We start from the raw sequence: 18,196 nt of genomic DNA, 5'->3' as shown, positions 1-18,196 counted from the left end.
AACAGCACCATGAAGGTAAAGCTAGAACCTGGAAAAACCTGGAAAACCCTGGAATCCCAGGTTTCTGGAACAGTCTTGTCTGATGTACTTGCTAACTACAAACACTGGCAGCATTATAACCATTTTTTGTTTTTAAAAATTATATTTTGAAGTAAAAATACATGCTCGGACATATTTCTTTTCTGTGCTGCAGTCAAAGTTTGCATAAGCATCACACAGGACTCTGAACTAGGGTTGTCAACTTTCACGCAGACAAATAAGGGAGGCAGATAGTGGAATTTCTTTTGTATCAGACACAAATAGGTTGTTCCTATCTTACACGTTTCAGTGGCAATACTTCCGAGCAACACCAGCTGATAAAGACATGTCACACGCCACCTAGTGACACCTCTGATGAAGGTGGAAACTAATAAGGGATGCAGCTGACAATATTTGTCAGCTGCCTGTCTAATGCATTGAAAAGAAGTTATAGCAGGGCTACTCTACTTAAGATGGCTCAGGGGCCACTCAGCAAAATTCATCTGTGTCCAAGGGCCACAAGCTAAACATGTCTGTCCTATTTTGGACGTTGAAACAATAATTTTGTCACAGGCTACATGACTAGTCTAACATTTACTGAAACCTACAGAAAACAGCTACATTTCCATCCAAGGCCAAATCTCACTGAATAAAAGATTGTCATGCAATGATTAATGATGAAATGATCAAGTTACAACAAAATGAGGCTTCATTCCCAAAATGTGAACAGAATGGGCAGCTTGCTCAGAGGTTAATACTGAAATGAGGCCATATCACACTCCTTTGGAACATTATAAAATAAACAGGCTTCATTCAAAAAATGTGAACAGTGATGTGCACTGACGGTAACACTGCAATTATTCATTATTCATTTAAGGGGCTTTCATATAGCGCGCAGTTTGGGGCGCAGAGCAGCACGCACGCGCGTCATGCAGGTATTTGGTATTTAATTGCAGAAAAAAAAATCTCGCCTATAGTGGAAAGCAAATGCATCATATATCTCTGCCAATTTTTAAACACACCTGGTTTTCCCAAATTGTTGGATCTCTCTCTCCATGATTGTGCATTTTTAATGAGATCTTGGTGGGACTGTAGTCTGCTGTCCCACAGCTCTGCACACAGAGAGACAGCCACAGTGACGCTTTCCTCCATTGTTGTTTTGCCCTTCTGCCAAAATCTGCCAGATTTTTTTCTGATTCCACAATTCTCTCCTATTGGACACGCCGAGGTGACGTCACTGGGCGCTGCGCCCAAGTTAAAACATTCTCAATTTGGGTACAGCGCGCACAGGTGCCGGCGCAGACTGCTGCGCCTTTGCCTCCTGGCTCCTGGTTACCTGCTGCTGTTGCTATGGCAGGGCGGGCACAGTGTAGCTTAGCAACACTGAGTGACAGCACTTTGACCAATGAACGGAGTGCATACTCACTGACGTGCGTGAATGAGCTCCGCTCATTGTCCCTCATTTTTGAGAGTCTGCCCCCTCTCCCACTGTTTGGCTAAAGTGCGTCCCTAATTGGTTCAATATGGGACGTGTGTTTTGGTTGTCAAATACGGGACGATTCCGTATTTGAAGGGATGGTTGGCAGCCCTATTCATTCATTCATTCATTCATTCATCTTCTAAACCACTTATCCTCACTAGGGTCGCTGGAGCCTATCCCAGCGCTCATAGGGCGAAGGCAAGGAAACACCCTGGACAGGTCACCAGTCCATCACAGGGCAGACAGACAAACACTGACATTCACACACACAGTCATACCTAGGGGCAGTTTAGCTTCTCCAATTCACCTGACCTGCATGTCTTTGGACGGTGGGAGGAAACCCACGCAGACACGGGGAGAACATGCAAACTCCACACAGAAAGGACCTTGGGTGGGAATCGAACCCAGGACTTTCTAACTGTGAGGCGACAGTGCTAACCACTGCACCACCGTGCCACCCGCAGCCCTATTCCGAACAGTAACACTAGACAACATGCTGCTAACACCTGGGGGATGCTAACAGACAAAGGACAGCTAGTTAACTCCTCTGTTGAAACAAGCAGACTGGGCTCATGAAAAAACAACAACAGTGAGCTGACTTTTCCAACACAGCTGAACATGGAGCAGCTAAACACAGTAGCATGCTAGGCTTAGCATGGCATGCTTCTCCATGTTTGGCTGGGTTGTCAACTCAATAGTTTTCCTTTCTGATGAAAAAGTGTCGAGTGGACAGCTTTGCTAAAACAGCCAAACATAAAGCAGCTGCAGCGACACCAGAGGCAGCAGCAGCAGCTAACATCAGCTAGCAGTCTGTCCTCCAGCCTCTGACTTCATGAAGCTCTGGACAGACACTAAGAGCCAGTCCACTGTTTACTCCAGTCTTGTCTCTTGCTCAGTCATTCCCTCTTTTTATTTTCCCTGTTTCCCCCGTTTTCTTCATGTTTCTTGGGCTCTGCCATGGTTTCTGTACTGAGAACAGCCAGTGAGCTGCTGGTGACAGTGCGGTAAAGTGTTGTGCCTGTTGGCCACCCGCCAGCCAGCCTAAGTGCAGGAACAGGCTTTGAGGGCACAGAGGGGCCATGACAGAGGCACCATGCTGCTCATTACGTGCAGTGATGGGAGTAACGGTGTTACAAAGTAACGGCGTTACTTTTATCAGTAACGAGTAATCAAAGAAATGACTGTTTCCCCCGTTACAACACCGTTAACGTTACTGACAATAAAATGCGCCGTTACTAGCCGTTACTTACTACTACTAATTATTATTATTTTATTATCCTATTCAAAAAATGTGCGTCTTGTGGAGAAAAAGCGGTGTGTCAATTTTCAAACCGGTCGGACTTTGCAGTTTTTCTTAACTTATCAACATGCATGGAGAATGAGCACAAATTACAAGAAACATATGTGTTCCCTGATGGCAGAGTGGATAATATCTCCGCCTGCTATACAGAAGACCACAGGTTCAATTCCCCACCTGAACAAGTTGGCATCACTACTTTAAACTATAATGAATTACTTTTTCAAAGTAACGTGGCCAACACTGACAATGATAGATGAAATTTGACAGCAATGTCCACACTGCAACAGCAACGCAAAAATATGTGCATTAATAAGAGGATTTAAGAAAAGAAAAAAGTAATCATAAAAATGACTTTCCCCAGTAACTTAATTACTCTTCTGCAGCAGTAATTGAGTAGTAATCAAAATTACTTTTTTACAGAAGTAATTAGTAATTGTAACTTATTAGTTTTGTGAGTAATTGGTCCCAACACTGATTACGTGTCAGTGTAGCATTAATATGATTTTGAGGCTGTGATTTTAAGGCAAAATGTTACATAGTGTTGCTTTAATTAGCCCATGAGTGAATCATGACTGAATGACCAAGGAATCCACACGAATGTGGATGGCCATGAACTGTTATCCAGTGCAGCATTCTCTTCATGAACACACTGGGAAAACCTGATGGTCATCTCACTGTCTGCGCCATTCAGATGAATGAGAGGCTTGAATACTGGAGACTTGTTAGTGTCTGCTGGGTCCATGTTTTGGCCAGATCATTCTGTCCCAAGCAGCAGGCAGGTGGGCCCAAATCCAGACAGCACAGGCAAGGATGAGCTTAAAAGTCTTTACCAGGAGTTGCAGGTGAAGTAACAGATGGCACTGGCAGGCATGAAAGGCTTGAAGACTCGTAGAGCTGACAAACTGAGGACTGAGCTGGTAGACAGGCTTCCTGGAGACAGAAACTAATAGGAAAACCTGACAGGATGCGAGGTAAAAACTAGACTGGACTAATGGTTGGAAGTGTACACTGAAATCAGCGATCTGGCAAAAAAAAAACAATTGAACTGGTATAAATATGATACTGGTATAAATAATAATATTGGTATAAATACAACTTGGCTAATCAGAGGGCTGTACTATGAAGCAAGTTCAACAGAGCCAGGCTTTCTTTGTGTGAGCTGGCTTGACAAAACTTAAAGCCCCAAATCGAGATAATAGGTGCTTTTTTCTTCTGGTTATCAACTGGCTTTGTGAAGCCTGGCTTTCTTCTCTGAGCTCTGTGAGCGTTCACATTAAAAAGGCTGTTTGCTGTGTCATTTGACTCTTTTCCTGCACAAGATGGACTGATTGCCTGCCGCCTACTTCATTCAGGAGGAACAAATTGTCATTATGGAGAGCTATGAGGAGTATAAAAAAAATATATTACTGTGGCCACAAACAAGGCCAGAGAAGAATGTTGGCAGAAAACTGTGGATCATGTAAATTTGTAAATTATCTTCCAGTTAATTTCTATTAATTAAGCATTTAGGATTCACCCTATCCTATAAGGAAAAATCCTATAAATCACTGTAGTTTTTGTCAGTATCAAGTGAAATAAATGTAATTGTTATAATATTAGGCCTATGTGTGATAGATTTTGATTTTTAACCAGTGTGTTATTTGATGCGTCAAACGAACTTGGCAGCAAATAAGCACCAAGCATGAAGTATCATTCAGAGTGGGATGTAGTTGCTATGGCTTATTATTCTTGTATTTTGTGGATGATATTCAGTGTAAAATTTAAAGGGTTAATACATGTATTCTCTGAAGCAAACAGGAAAAAAAGCAGATTGTAAGCTGAACCTGTGAACATAACCTGGTCCGGAGCGGGTTATGGTCGCTGCATTTGTTACCATGGTGATGAAACCAGGTCGAAAGACTTTAGACTCAACATACTTCACTAACCCATTAATCTCGCTTCGTAGTACAGCTCTATAGAAACTGGCAGCAGGTATGTCGCTTAACAGGTAAGCATGCAGATGATTGGTCCATGAGAGGGTGTGGCAGGTAGAAGCTGTGTGGGAACTGTTTAAGGAGGGAAGATGGCAGAGGAACCGGATAGGAGGAGTCTCTGGACCAGAGATGCAGACTTACATTACTTGTATAAACAGAGAGCGAGACACACACCCACATAGACACAAAAACCACCAACCAACTGCCAGGGCAGGGCTGTTACATTTACCAGTGTTTCTGGTATATCTATAAGCTGATTTAGGGCTCTTACACATCTCTGTCTTCAACTTCCTTCCTCTCAATTCCCTCATCAGCTGGGATCCAGCAGAACTGCACACTGCAATATATTTTGCCCTCTGCGTTTGTTTTGATGTGAGTAGTTTGGTTCCGTTGCGAGTGACAAGTCTGGTATCTTTGTTGTTATGTGCGTGATCCAAATCTTTCAGTCATCAGAATGAATGCATAATATAATATATTTAAAGGTCAGATCAGTGATGCTGGATTGGATTTCTTGTGTTTAAGCACTTGTAAAACCAAAATATTTCTTGATATAAGCCATCTTTGGGGTACAGAACAGTTTGAAATCCCCTGGTCTGGTGGACTTAATATGAAAGCATAAATAAGTTTCTCTTTAGTGTAACCTCAGTTTTAGGCAGACATGAAAGAACAAGCTGAAGCAACAAGCAGGAGACGGGGAGAAAACAGGAAGCAGCCTGCCAGCCAGCCAGTTAGGCCACTGCCGGTGTCGCCGAGCATGGCTTACCTCTGCCCGACGCCACATTATCAGGACTGACACACCAGTTGGGCACTATACCTGCTCCTCCCAGCTGCGCCAGCGCCGGCCTCACCTCTGCCAGGCAGCCGCTGACACTCCAGTGCCACTTCAGAGGACAAGGCACTGAGAAATCGGTCTGATGCCACTGGGTAGGAGGAGAGACAGATAGCAGGGGGGAAGCGAGAGTTTGCCGGAGTGTTACTTGCCTGTCTGCCGCAGAGGGTGGTGAATACTTGTTTGTTTATGAGTTCAGCGAAAGCACCACGCGTGTCATTGGCAAAAAGCCTGCCAAATGGATCAATGATGAGGAGTTGCTGCTGCTGCAGCAGCCGTGCTAGACATGCTGAGATTTAATTTGCCCAGACTGCCTGGATGAGGTTAAGACTTTGATTCTGGCTGTTGAGACTGATTCTGATGCAGTTACACAAAAGACAAATTGCAGTGTACTCCAGCATAAATAAGAATTATATTCTTTAATAATTTCATTGCATTTCTAAGCATCTTTTAGCTCAAGAGTTTTCAAACTTTTTCATCTTCTGTATCCCCAACTCTCATTACGCCCCAGACCTCCACTGGTGATTTTACAAAAATGACAATATGAAAAGATGAAAAGATATTGTGGTTTGTGTTAGTTAGGGAATTGTCTATGTGTCATACTTGTCAAATACACTCAAAGTGGTGAGATTAAAGCATAACCTTAAAATCATCATTCATACATTTTTGTGTTATAGTGATGTCTAGTGAAATAACCATTTGAAGCCTCAACAAATTCTCTTGATTTCTCTGAGAAACATGGGAAAAAGGAAATTAGCACTGAGAACTGAGAATACTGACTGCAGCCGAGTTTGGGGGTTTAGGTTTATTTCATTTTCACTTACAAAAGTGTAAAAGAATGAAAGGAGAGAAGAAATATCAACTGTGAGGGTGAGACAAAGAAACCCCAATAGACTTGTGCAAGATCTTAACCAAAAAGACAAAAGAAGGAAAAACACAAGACACGATCCCCGCTGTTAAAATGGCAATTTTTAGCATCATGCCTTTATACCACATCATCTCCATCATCTCCCATCCTTATCTAAGTGGGTTACGTGTGGAAAATCAAGCAGACAACCTACTCCAGTTCTTGTTCTTCACATAGTTACGCCACACAATCCCTCAACAATAGATACGCATTGAAAAGTAGGGGGAAAGTGAAGAAAACAAAAGATATAGCGGGATATGCATTGCTTTCACAGATTTATGATTTGATTGTGGATGAAACACTCTATGCTAAATGTTGATACATTTTATTTTGCTGTTTAAGCTTTTATGTACAGCATCTTGATTTGGTGCCATGCCACTGGTTTGATGGCCCATTATTTTGAAACCAGCCCGAAAAATGTCCCACTGCAGCAAAAGCCCATTAGTCCAACAGCCTGTTATCCCAAAAACAAACGGCCATGGCTCTGAAGGCCCATTCCTCAGACAATACACACTATGGCACTTCACTTACTGCTGTTGTTATGCCAAGTTTTCCTTCCCTGCCAAGAAATGCGTCCACCTGTTTACCTCAACTCTAACCTGTGAAATCACCGCCTAACTTAACCAGATTTATGGAGTGCACATCTCTCGGAGTGTTGGGATTTCAGAATAATGGGCCTTTGGACCAATGGGCAGTGCCCCTTTAATTGATCTCTGTGTATGGCATGTGCCTTATGAATAAAATTGCCTAGGCTTGCCTTATGATGACTGTAAAATACAATACAGTTCGACACCACTGTGCTTCCACTCTTACCACTGCTCTTGGGCACTGTCGGTTCAGTCTCGACTTCATAAACGGAAGACTTTTCAGCACATCCTCATTCCCAGGTCGTCAAGTACAGGGGCTTTGTCGCGGCCCTTTCATGTCTTTTACCACCACCAAGGGCACCCTTCAGCACCACAATGAGATGCATCACATGTCGATGTCACGTGGTTAGGTTTAGACATAAAAAACATTTGTGGTCTGTATCCTTCTATGTGACTGTTTTTATTTTCTGCAAAAAAGTTTAATAAACCTCCAAAATGGCTTGAAAGCACCTCTGCTTCCTAATCTTGACTATGTGTCTCTGAAAATGCAAATTTGCAACATCCCCCAGAGATACCCCCTCACCCCCAACTCCTTCCCCCAGGTAAACTAGCCACTAGATACTGCACCTCATCCTGTGATGGAAACAGGCAACATTGTGGAAATACAGCCCTGCAGCCCTACTGTAACATTAGCTAGCATTGTGTACTGTAATGTTATCTATGGTAGTATTAGCATAAGTTTGCTTGGCAGGAGACTTAAATAAGTTCACACCACTCACCAGGCTGCCTCTGTGTGACGCCAACCTGCAACCTGCAGTTTCACTGGCATGTCACAATCTAATTTGCTTAGTAGATGTTGATAGGTTCTACACCTATGTGATGTCACAAATTGTGCTTGATTGTGCACAGCACAATACCTGACTTCAGGAAACTGAGGACAGCTGGCCTCAGCATTCCCATTTGCCCAGTCGTTGAACTACTTGGTGAACTCTCTACATTACATAACCCCTCACATTACTAATATCATTAACTATAGCCAAAAACGCCATATTACTGGAAAGACAGAACTAAGGTATCAATGATCCAATGGGTCAATCTACTAACAGAACATTCAAATGTAGAAAAACGTATAGCCACTCTGAAAAACAACATCGAACCCTACGAAAACACCTGGTCCTCTTTTTTACAACACCTCCAATGCTGATTCCTCTTACAACAAATGGTCATTCTTTCTTTAATCTTTACTGAGACCCTTACATTTTTTCCCTCTATATCTCCATATACAATAAACCAAATAATTATGTATGTCTAAGTATTGCCCATATATAATTTTATATATATGTGACCTTTCTCTCTCTCTCTCTCTCTCTCTCTCTCTGTGTGTGTGTGTGTGTGTGTGTGTGTGTGTGTGTGTGTGTATGTGTATATATATATATATATATATATATATATATATATATATATATATATATATATATATATATATGTATATATATATATATATATGTGAAATGGGAATGTATCATGAATTATTTCATTATTATTTCGATTGTTGTTGTTATTGTTATTATTATTATTAGAAGTAGTAGTATTAGTATTATCATAATCATCATCATCATTACTTACTGTTGTTGTTATTACTTATGTAATGTCAATTGTCTGTCTGTTACTTCTGAGTATACCATATGTTCTATGTCACCCACTGTTTGTCATGTCATTATTTGCTAACAAAACAAAACAAAAGAAACAAAAAAAGGAAACTGAGGACAAGCCTCTCCCCTTCAGTGGAGGAATGTGAAGATTTCATATTAATACCAAAGAGTGAAGTCAAAGTCAAGCCTCCAAGATTAAAACAAGCAGAAAACCTGTTCTTGAGGGGAGGGGGTCCTTAAATACATTTTATAAAATAATGATAAAATAGCAGGGAAATAATAACTTTGTTGTACTAACAGGCATGAAGACACACTAGCAGCAGGTAAACACAGGCACTCAAATTGTTATTGGTATCTGGAGGGCAAGATAACCAAAGTGTTAAAATTACCAGAAAGCAATTCATGAAACCCAGTAAACAGTTTCACTGGAGGCAAGGGCCTAATAGCCTGGAGTGCTTTCCTTTCAGGTGGATGCGCTTGTTCTAACAGGTGCTTAATAATAGACGGGGAATCTAGTGGAAGTGGTAACACAAGGCTGAGGCACTGTAAGCAGGTACACGGAAACACAATAGGATTAGAGAGGAGATTGATCCTGGCTTTGTGTGCTGTTGTTTGGCCAGATTACCGGAGCCACCGTTTCATTGTGCGGAAATTGGACGGAAATTTGTTTTCAATTTGCCAACGGCTTGAATTGTATTTGGGCATTCCTGTTTGTGTGGGTACGTGTGTGTGTGTGTGTGTGTGTGAGGGAGAGACGAGACAGCAGACGTACCACACTTGCACTCTACAATTTTCAGGTGATTAACCAATTTCCCTGGGCTAATTGTGTCAACAGTGACACAACAAGTCAAACTGTATTCATTTGAACACCTGATATTAGCTCGCTAAAGGTTTGCAGAACTGCAACTGCCTTAGCTGAATGGGACACGCAAGAACACCAACACTAGGAAACAGTGTTCGAGTGTGCCGTTTCAAATGACTTCCATTAGGAGCAGTTCTAGTCACAGTGAGCATTTTCATGTACTGAGTGTCGGCCAAATTGACTGGATGAAATACAGCATTGCAGAAACATGAAATACATTTGTTTTCTTGTTTTCTTTTTTTTTTTTTTTTTAAGATGCCGAGCACTGCTATGAGCTGTAACTCACTCTGTCATTCACTCACTCCCAGAATCACAATTAGCTGTAGGTCCTACAGCAACATTGTGTAATAAGGGTACCAAAACAGAGGAAAATTAGATAGACAGATGGATAGATGGATAGATAGATAGACAGACAGATCAAACAGCCTGGGGTGAAACTGACCCCAAAGAAACACTGTGTACAAAATGTGTCCAGAGCATTAGAACATAGAGGCATTAAACATTCAGTGTGGTCAAACTGACCCCAGAGATAACAGGAGGGCTACTGAAAAAAAAAAAAAAAAACAGTAGAAACAATGACATTTTCAATTTCTAATTTTCTAAGAACACACCTCATTTGTGCTGTCCAGCTCACTGTGCTCACTGTCTGAAGACATGGACCGAACAGTCCAAGCAGGCTCCTTTCTTCCCCTCACGTTTGTGTGCATTTCCTGTGAATATCACGATTCATCAGTGTGACCGTTAGATTCATTACATTCACTGAACATGATGTTCTGCAAAGTAGACCTAGCTGCTCAACGCTGCCCCGAGTCAATGAAACAAAAATGACCTTTTACACTAACATATTGCCAAACAAAAAGAATACAGATGTAATACAGATGTATCCATCATGCCTCTTGAAAGCATCCTGCACATTAATATATTTTTATACTACAGTTATCATTTAAATTTTGCTCTGAAATGCAACAGACCATGTGGTCTTTCCACAGTCATATCTCCTACAGACTCATATCTCCTACAGCACCTTATTAGGTTGTTCTCAAAAATTTCATGAAACATTACTTGTTTAAAAAGATTTTTGGGGGCTGTGGAGGAGAAAAGGTCTTTCTGTTGCCTGAGAAGACACACTGTGCAATAGAGGGACAGGTACGGCTGTATGTTTTTAAAGCGCCAAAGCATAAGAAATGTGTTTTCTGAAAAAAAAAAAAAAAAAAAAAAAAACTTACAGTGCTATCCTGGAATTTCATGTTCATTGTGTGTCACTAGTTAGCAGGTTGCTAGCCCTTTAAGTATGCCTCCTTATTAGACCAAGCACCAAGGCTGGCAAGGTGCAAACCAGTGAAACCAATGACGTGGACAGCATCATTTTTCATCACAAGCGGACAGGAGTAAAGAGGATTTTGGTGTGTGATCCAAGGCACAGAGAGATGAATGACAAAAACTGCATTCATATTACACTTTGTATGTCAATTTTACGCAGATAGAAATCAGGTTGAAGCTGTTCCTCTAAACATTCAGTGTCATGGCTTGTTTTGAAAAGCTCAGCCTGCTGTAGCCTACATATTCCTCCTGTTTTACCCCATTTGTTATTATTATTTGAATTGCAGGGGACTGTGGTGACTGTGAATTGGAAATGGGAGGGCGAGGCAGAGAGCGCCTCAGCCCCCAGTATTTTAGGCACAGTTCTGCCTCAGTGAGCCAGACTGATTGGGATGCAGCAGGGTCTCTCTCCTTTTCTCCCCCTCTTGCCTTTTCTCCCTCTGTCTCTCGCTTTGCTCGGTCTGAAACAGACGTTCTGATGAAAAACAGAGGGGGCCAAAATATTTATGAACACAGGGCACACACAGGAACACACACACACTCACAGAGTACAATATGGGCTTGCATTTCTGCAGAATGCGCTCACAGAAACGCATGAGCATGTATGCATGCATTACCATCTCAAATTGGAATGCTACTTGGAAAGTGTGTGTGTGAAGGATTTGATTCGATAGTTAATTTTATAAACGCTCAATACTTTCACCAAAGGTGCTCTGGTAGCTGAAATCCCATTTCACCTTCAGACTTCATACTGCGAAGGTGTGTGGCAAGGAATAGCTAAAAGGAGAAAAAGATCTTGTACAGACAGAGCTGCAGCTCTTGCTCCTGACAGAGGACTGTCATACAGACTACCAAATCCCTGTCCACCTAAACTGATTAACAAAACCCCAACTTGGAGCAAGTGCTCCAAGGTGAGCATTAAAGGGATAGTTCACTCATTTTGATAAATGTGATATTATTTCACTCCCCTTAGCTGTTCTGTAGGACAGTAGTGGTTCTATCTTCCTCTCATTGTTACTGAGTGCTGGATACTGGCTGGATGCTCCACATGCTAACTGTTAGCCTCCTGCCACTGAACTGGACTTCCCCCCAGCTAACATTCTGAAAGCTAACCACCTTGGCCACTCAAAGAAGGTCCAGCATCACTTTAGTGGTGTTGCTTTCCAAAACAAACAATAGTTTTGCTCCAACTATTATTGCTAAACTATGTTTTTCCCTGTTATCAACATCCAGAAAGATCTGGTTGCTTCATTGAACATACACTACTCACAAAAAGCTAGGGATATTGGGCTTTCGGGTGAAATTTCAGGATGAACCTAAAATGCATTCTAACCTTTACAGGTGAACTTAATGTGACCTTCTGTAAACTTTTGAATGCACATGTCCAACTGTTCAGTGTTTCAGTACTTTTTGCACAAGTTGCTGTTCTCTAACAAGGAGTTTAACGGTAAAATTCACATCAGGTGTTTGATGCTCCAGCTCATCGAGGTCGTATCATTAGGGAACGGCTGCTGGAGACTGGGGTACCTCAGATGGAGTGGCCTGCACTTTCTCCAGACCTGAATCCCATAGAAAACCTATGGGATCAGCTGAGTCGCCGTGTAGAGGCTCGGAGCTCTGTACCCCAGAACCTCAATGTCCTGAGGGCCGCCCTTCAAGAAGAGTGGGATGCCATGCCTCAGCAGACAATAAGTCGACTTGTGAACAGCATGAGACGTCGCTGTCAAGCTGTAATTGATGCTCAAGGGCACATGACAAGTTATTGACACTGACATTTTTTGTTGTGGTATATCCACCACTGTTGTTGGCTTTTGTTTCAAGAAATTGTTTGAGATGAGGAAATCACCAGTGTATGCTTCTACTTAAATGCCCTACTTTCATGATATAATATCACTGTAGCGTGAACATTTTACATTTTCCATAAATTTCACCCGAAAGCCAAATATCCCTAACTTTTTGTGAGTAGTGTATGTACACATGTTGGAGGACAAATATGACAACTTTTTCCATGGTACTAAAAGTTAGCTGGCAAGTAATGTTGTTGTTAGCTTCTTCTCCTTTACTTCCCTCTACTCTCTGCCAGCCACTGCTGTGGCCGTGGACCAGCATAGGGAGCTGAGGCTGCACAAGAAAATAATTCTACTATGGATTATGTTTTTTTTTATGGTCAGCTGTTTTTATGCCATTTGCATTTTGGGCTATAAAAACTCTGCCACACATCATCAAGTTCAAACTTGTCGATTTAACGATTTGATAGATCACTTTTAAGGATGCTAGCCAATTACAGCATTTGGAGCTTGTAGCCAGTATCCAGCTCCCTACAACAAGTAACCTAGCAAAGTATCTCAGTGACTTTACATAAGACCTTGCACCACTTCATTCAAGATCATGATTTTGTTATTAGTTCTTACTGCAGACTTAAATATTTATAAAGTTAAATTATTGATATTGATTTTGAAATTTGGTTGAAAAAAAGCAGTAGTTGTTCTATGACGTTGCTTGATGGTTTGTTGTGGTATTACAGCAGTATCGAAGTACTGGAGCACAAACTCTGGTATCTTGACAAAGGTAGCACACATCCAGCAGCAGAGATCAATCAATTACACGCGCGTGCACACACACACACACACACACACACACACCTTGTCCCTCTGTCTTCTCTGAAATCTCCATTTGTAGCACCAGTGTCTGTTCTGACGCCCTGAAACTGCTCTCATCCCTCACTGTCTCTCCTTCTCGCTCTCAGAGGAACATGAGGAGCAGATCTCCTCCATGCCCATGGCTGCATTGATCTATAGAATGTTCTATAGAATGGTCTATTCACAGTTCAGTTTTACTGTTAAACCTACTCAACACATTTTCCCACGTTACCAGGCCTAAGTGTTGATTTTGTGGTGACATTTTGTGTAGACAGTGATGACTGCACTGTTGTTTCTTCAATTTGGATGAGATTGCCATATGATGGGTTTTTATCTCTGTCAACAGTCATGCGAAAAGAAGTGATCTGTCACCTGATTCATGAGCCCGGTGAAGGCTGTTGCCTAGATCTGTTCATTTTCATCAAAAGGCTGATGCATTATATTTTCCCTCGTTTTTTCATATCTTGAAGCATTCTGCACCTCACTTTTGTTTTTAAACCCGCGGCTTCCATTAGATTTTTACGCCCCCCCTGTGTACACGTTTGTTTGGAGTCAACCAGGCATACGGTGAAGATTAACCGCACATTGTTCTGTCTGTGTTTGTGTCTGTGCCTGTATATGTTGTTGAGGACAAAACACCATCTGAGCATGTCCAGGATTACCATCCATCTCCATGGCGACTGCCTCCTCCACCTCCCTCTCTCTCCCCTCTCTCTCTTCTCTCTGCATGGATAATCTGTGGCGTTTACTCTGCGGCGCCTACTCGTTCATCTCCCACCCCCGCTGCAAAATCTGAATTCTGAAATTGCAAAAGGGAGTAATAAACAAGATTGACTGCATCTCTCTCTCTATTGATCTCTGCTCCAATGTGCTCACATGATTTGTAATACTGCCCCCCCCTCCCACCCCACCCCCCAACAACAGCGACCAATGGCCAGGCCACATACAGACAAGGCATATTACAATGGGATGGGAATCAATTTCTACTAGATTAAGCCTCTTCTCCTGTGTGTGTATGGACGCAGGCTTGGGGGTGGGAGGGGCTAAATGCACCCAAAACAGAAAAAAACAGGAAATGGGAACCTTTTTGAGGACATAACACCCAGAACAAAACAAAACAAACACAACACACATCAAAAGCAACCAAACAAAAAAATATTCATCATCTCAAGGTGATTATGTTGGACAGCCGTTCCACTTTAGTTGCCAGGCTGCCATTAGCTTGTTTTGCCTGGTTGCTGGTACTCGGTGCCAGGCTGGCAATTAACTTCTCCGTGTTATCTTTATCAGCAAGAATCTCCCCATGGTTACTGAAAATGAACACAATACAGCTTTTTATTTGGTTTGTTCATTTGTGTCCACACAAGACAAAGGATTACATAGAAATAAACAAAAACAAAAACAAAGAAAAAAAAAAAACAACAACTAAATATTTCATTCCAAAACATTATGCACCCATTTAAGGGGAAAAACCCAAAACAATGTAACAATAAAATAAAATAAAATAAAATAAAATAAAGCAACTGGATGAAAGTCAACAGTGAACAGACAGTATTTCAGAGCAGTGATGACCTTGTGCTCAATGACATGACTTTTGAGCTTCAGGCTTCCCCTTCACATGTGGTTTGTCATGTGTCAGAAATAGTTGCTGGTTCACAGTTGAACCAGATAGTGTGGAGATGTGTGCAAGCTAACGAGAGACTTTAGGCATGCAGTCAAGACATGAGCACCAGAGCAAACCACGACCTGGTACATCGATCACAGCAAATTCTCCCTCTCAACCTTCTCGTTGATCAGTTTGTCTTTAAAACAGTGGCATGACTTGTCGTTCAGCGTTGGACCTTCTCCACTTTGATGATCAGTCTGTCCTCGTCAGCTGTTTTGTTTACAAAGGATCTCCTGACAGGTCAAAGTAGGAGTGGCATCCATCAACACCAGGTTGAAGCCGACATCAGCATGAAGAATTTGACAGATATGAGTGATGTGAACAGACGTGGCATTTAAAGGGATCGTTCACCCATTCTGAAAAATTTGGCTACCCTGTCCTAGCTGTTGTGTAGGACAGTAGTGGTGCTATTTTCCTCTCATTGTTACTGAATGCTGGATACTGGCTGGATGCCCTTCCCTGCCAAAATGGACGCCTTAATCCATTCAAATTGTTGTTTTTTTCCCAGCCGAAATGGCATAAGTAATGCTCGAAGAAAGTGATCAATCGTAGAACTATTTTCATTTGCAGTCTAAACTCTGTGTTGGTTGTCACTTACAATGGTGGCTGGCAGAAGGGAGTGGAGGAGAAACACAACTTTGTACTGAAAATATAGCTGCCATGTAGGTTTGTGATTATAGATAGATAGATATACTTTATTGATCCCAACCAGGGAAATTCTGGTATTATCAAATTCATTATCATTTGGCCAATGAAGAAAACAAACAATTGCAAACTCAAGGAATGTGCTTCCATCTCTCTGGTGGCTACTGCTCCTCCGGTGGAGTGATACAGGAAATGCAGTGAAGTAAACTGATGTTAAACCTAATTTTGAGTGGATCAACGCGGTTGAGAGTGTGAGCAAAGTGGAAGTCCACCTCAGTCTGAGGCCATTGAGACTACGTGGGATTCAGCAAAATATCCCTTTAAAATGAACAAGGTAAAATGTGGTGCTTGACATCCTGATGCAGCGCATGCTTTCTGAACACTCTATTCCAGGATCCATTTGGTCACATTGGGCATCATTTTTCCAGGGGATTTTCTCATTAATGAAGTGTGGAATGACACTGTCGGTGCGTTGGATGAAAAACAGTATTGCACTGCCCAGTTTACTTATCAAAGGAATATAACATTGTTGGCCATAATATATTTCTGCACATTGCTCTCTATTCATTCGGTTGGTTAGATCTCTGAAGGAACTTTGGCTATTGATACTCAGGCACTGAATCACATCTATCATATAAATCAACAAAGGAAAGCATAATATGCAGATTTTAAGTAAGGTTAGACTGTAGCCGCTGGAAAAGTGACTGGTTCAGTCTCCCTGTCAGATTTTCCTTCCTCTGATGGAATCAGATGTGTGCACTGACATGAGACCACCCGCCATTTGATATGTTACAGCAATTTGACTCTTTGCCAAGGACCGAGGAGTTTGATTTGTTATTCTTTGATAACAATGTGCGTGGTGTTTAGCATAATCGCTGCTATACATGGACAGATGAGAAGGAGAGGGGATGGGGGAAAAGAAGGAGAGTCTTTCATTTTCTGAATTCCACGCTGCACCACCAGATATTTTTTTCAAACTCCAATAAGAGGCAGACTCTCCTTGTCCCTCCTTCCCTTTCTCTCGGTTATGCCTCTGCTCCCCTTATTACCATGTTTACAACTTGTTGCCCCCCTCCCCCATTTCCAACATTTTGAAGACTGAAAGCTATGTTGGCTTTGGCAGCAGTGGCACAGAAAGGGGAGGAATTTTGAAAAGATGTCACCGAGTGCGCTGGTTTAAGAGGATCAGACATGCAAGAGTGGAAGAGAGCCCTTAAGTGCTTCAAAAGAAAGAATAAAGGGCGAATTATCATTTAATCCCACCCTAGTTTGTACGAGGAGGAGGATGAGAGGAGAGAAGGGTTCATTTGTGCTACAATGGGATCTCAGACAATGGCTTATGGCGTGGGAGGACGAGGACAGCGGTGGAGGGGTCATCCCTCCATCTGCAAGCCAGTAAACAACAGCAGAACCATTGGGGCAGAACAGGTAGAAAAGTTCTCCTCTGACATTTCCCAAAGGAGAATCTGCTCCATCTAAATGTTTTATCATTTCTTTAGACCCAGTGAACAGCACAGAGAATGACAGGAGACAGATGGGCGAAAAGGCGAGAGCACAGGAAGAAACAAAAACCTCAACTTAACTCACCTGCAGCTCGCACACCACTTGCTTTACAAAGGCATTTGTTTGACTTGCATTTTATCATGACCATGAATTTATATCATTTCCTCCTGAACAAGGTGGAGTTATGAATTGTTTTCATAGTATTTTTGGCCTTCTGTTGACTGTCATGCATGAGAAAGCAGATATTCCATGCCTGTCCGTTGCAAAAATGAAAAAGCCACGAGGCTTTTCAGATATCCTGTAGATCACTGCTTGTTGCGTCCAGCATTCAAATCGTTGGCTGGGTTTCATTTTCGAAATGGACCCATGTCACAGCACTGCCCTGAAAAAAAGTTGACCGTGATTCACTGTAATGCTCTGAGATAAGGAGAGATGTAATGCATCTCATTGAGTGCAGGCCTGTTGGTTTCATTATGAGAGGGCTAGACAGATAAAGACAGGCGGAGATATAGCGTGTGTGTTTGTGTGTGACTCCATTACTATCTCACTCCTGAACATAAAACATTGAGTAACAGGGGAGCAGGCAGTGATACCCACTGTCAAATAAATAAAAGTGGGTCTGACTCTTATTTCCTGTTTCACAAACAATAACCGGAGGCTTTCGTTCATTAGGGAAGTAGGAGTTAGCCATTCATCGTCCAACAGGAAACACACAGATGTGGTCAAGCTAGCTATGCTGAGGTTACTCCATTGTGACCAGAAACATGTCCAACAGAAAGAAATATGAGAAGAGATACAGGTGCTGTTCAACTAAG

At 42.0% G+C, this 18,196-nt stretch overlaps 1 long non-coding RNA gene across 1 annotated transcript; it reads left to right on the top strand.

Moving 5' to 3' along the window:
• The first annotated feature begins 1,415 nt into the window (after positions 1–1,415).
• Positions 1,416–16,878, top strand: LOC115358105 (uncharacterized). Its single transcript, XR_003928155.1, has 5 exons — positions 1,416–1,472; positions 1,781–1,785; positions 2,473–2,480; positions 8,971–8,978; positions 16,868–16,878. It is a non-coding gene; the product is annotated as an uncharacterized LOC115358105 (long non-coding RNA).
• The last annotated feature ends 1,318 nt before the right edge of the window (positions 16,879–18,196 follow it).

This window comes from Myripristis murdjan, chromosome 4 (assembly GCF_902150065.1).
Source record: "Myripristis murdjan chromosome 4, fMyrMur1.1, whole genome shotgun sequence".
In the NCBI taxonomy this organism is placed as follows: domain Eukaryota; kingdom Metazoa; phylum Chordata; class Actinopteri; order Holocentriformes; family Holocentridae; genus Myripristis; species Myripristis murdjan.
Note: the sequence above shows the minus strand (reverse complement) of the source record. Positions and strands in the feature narration are given on the sequence as shown.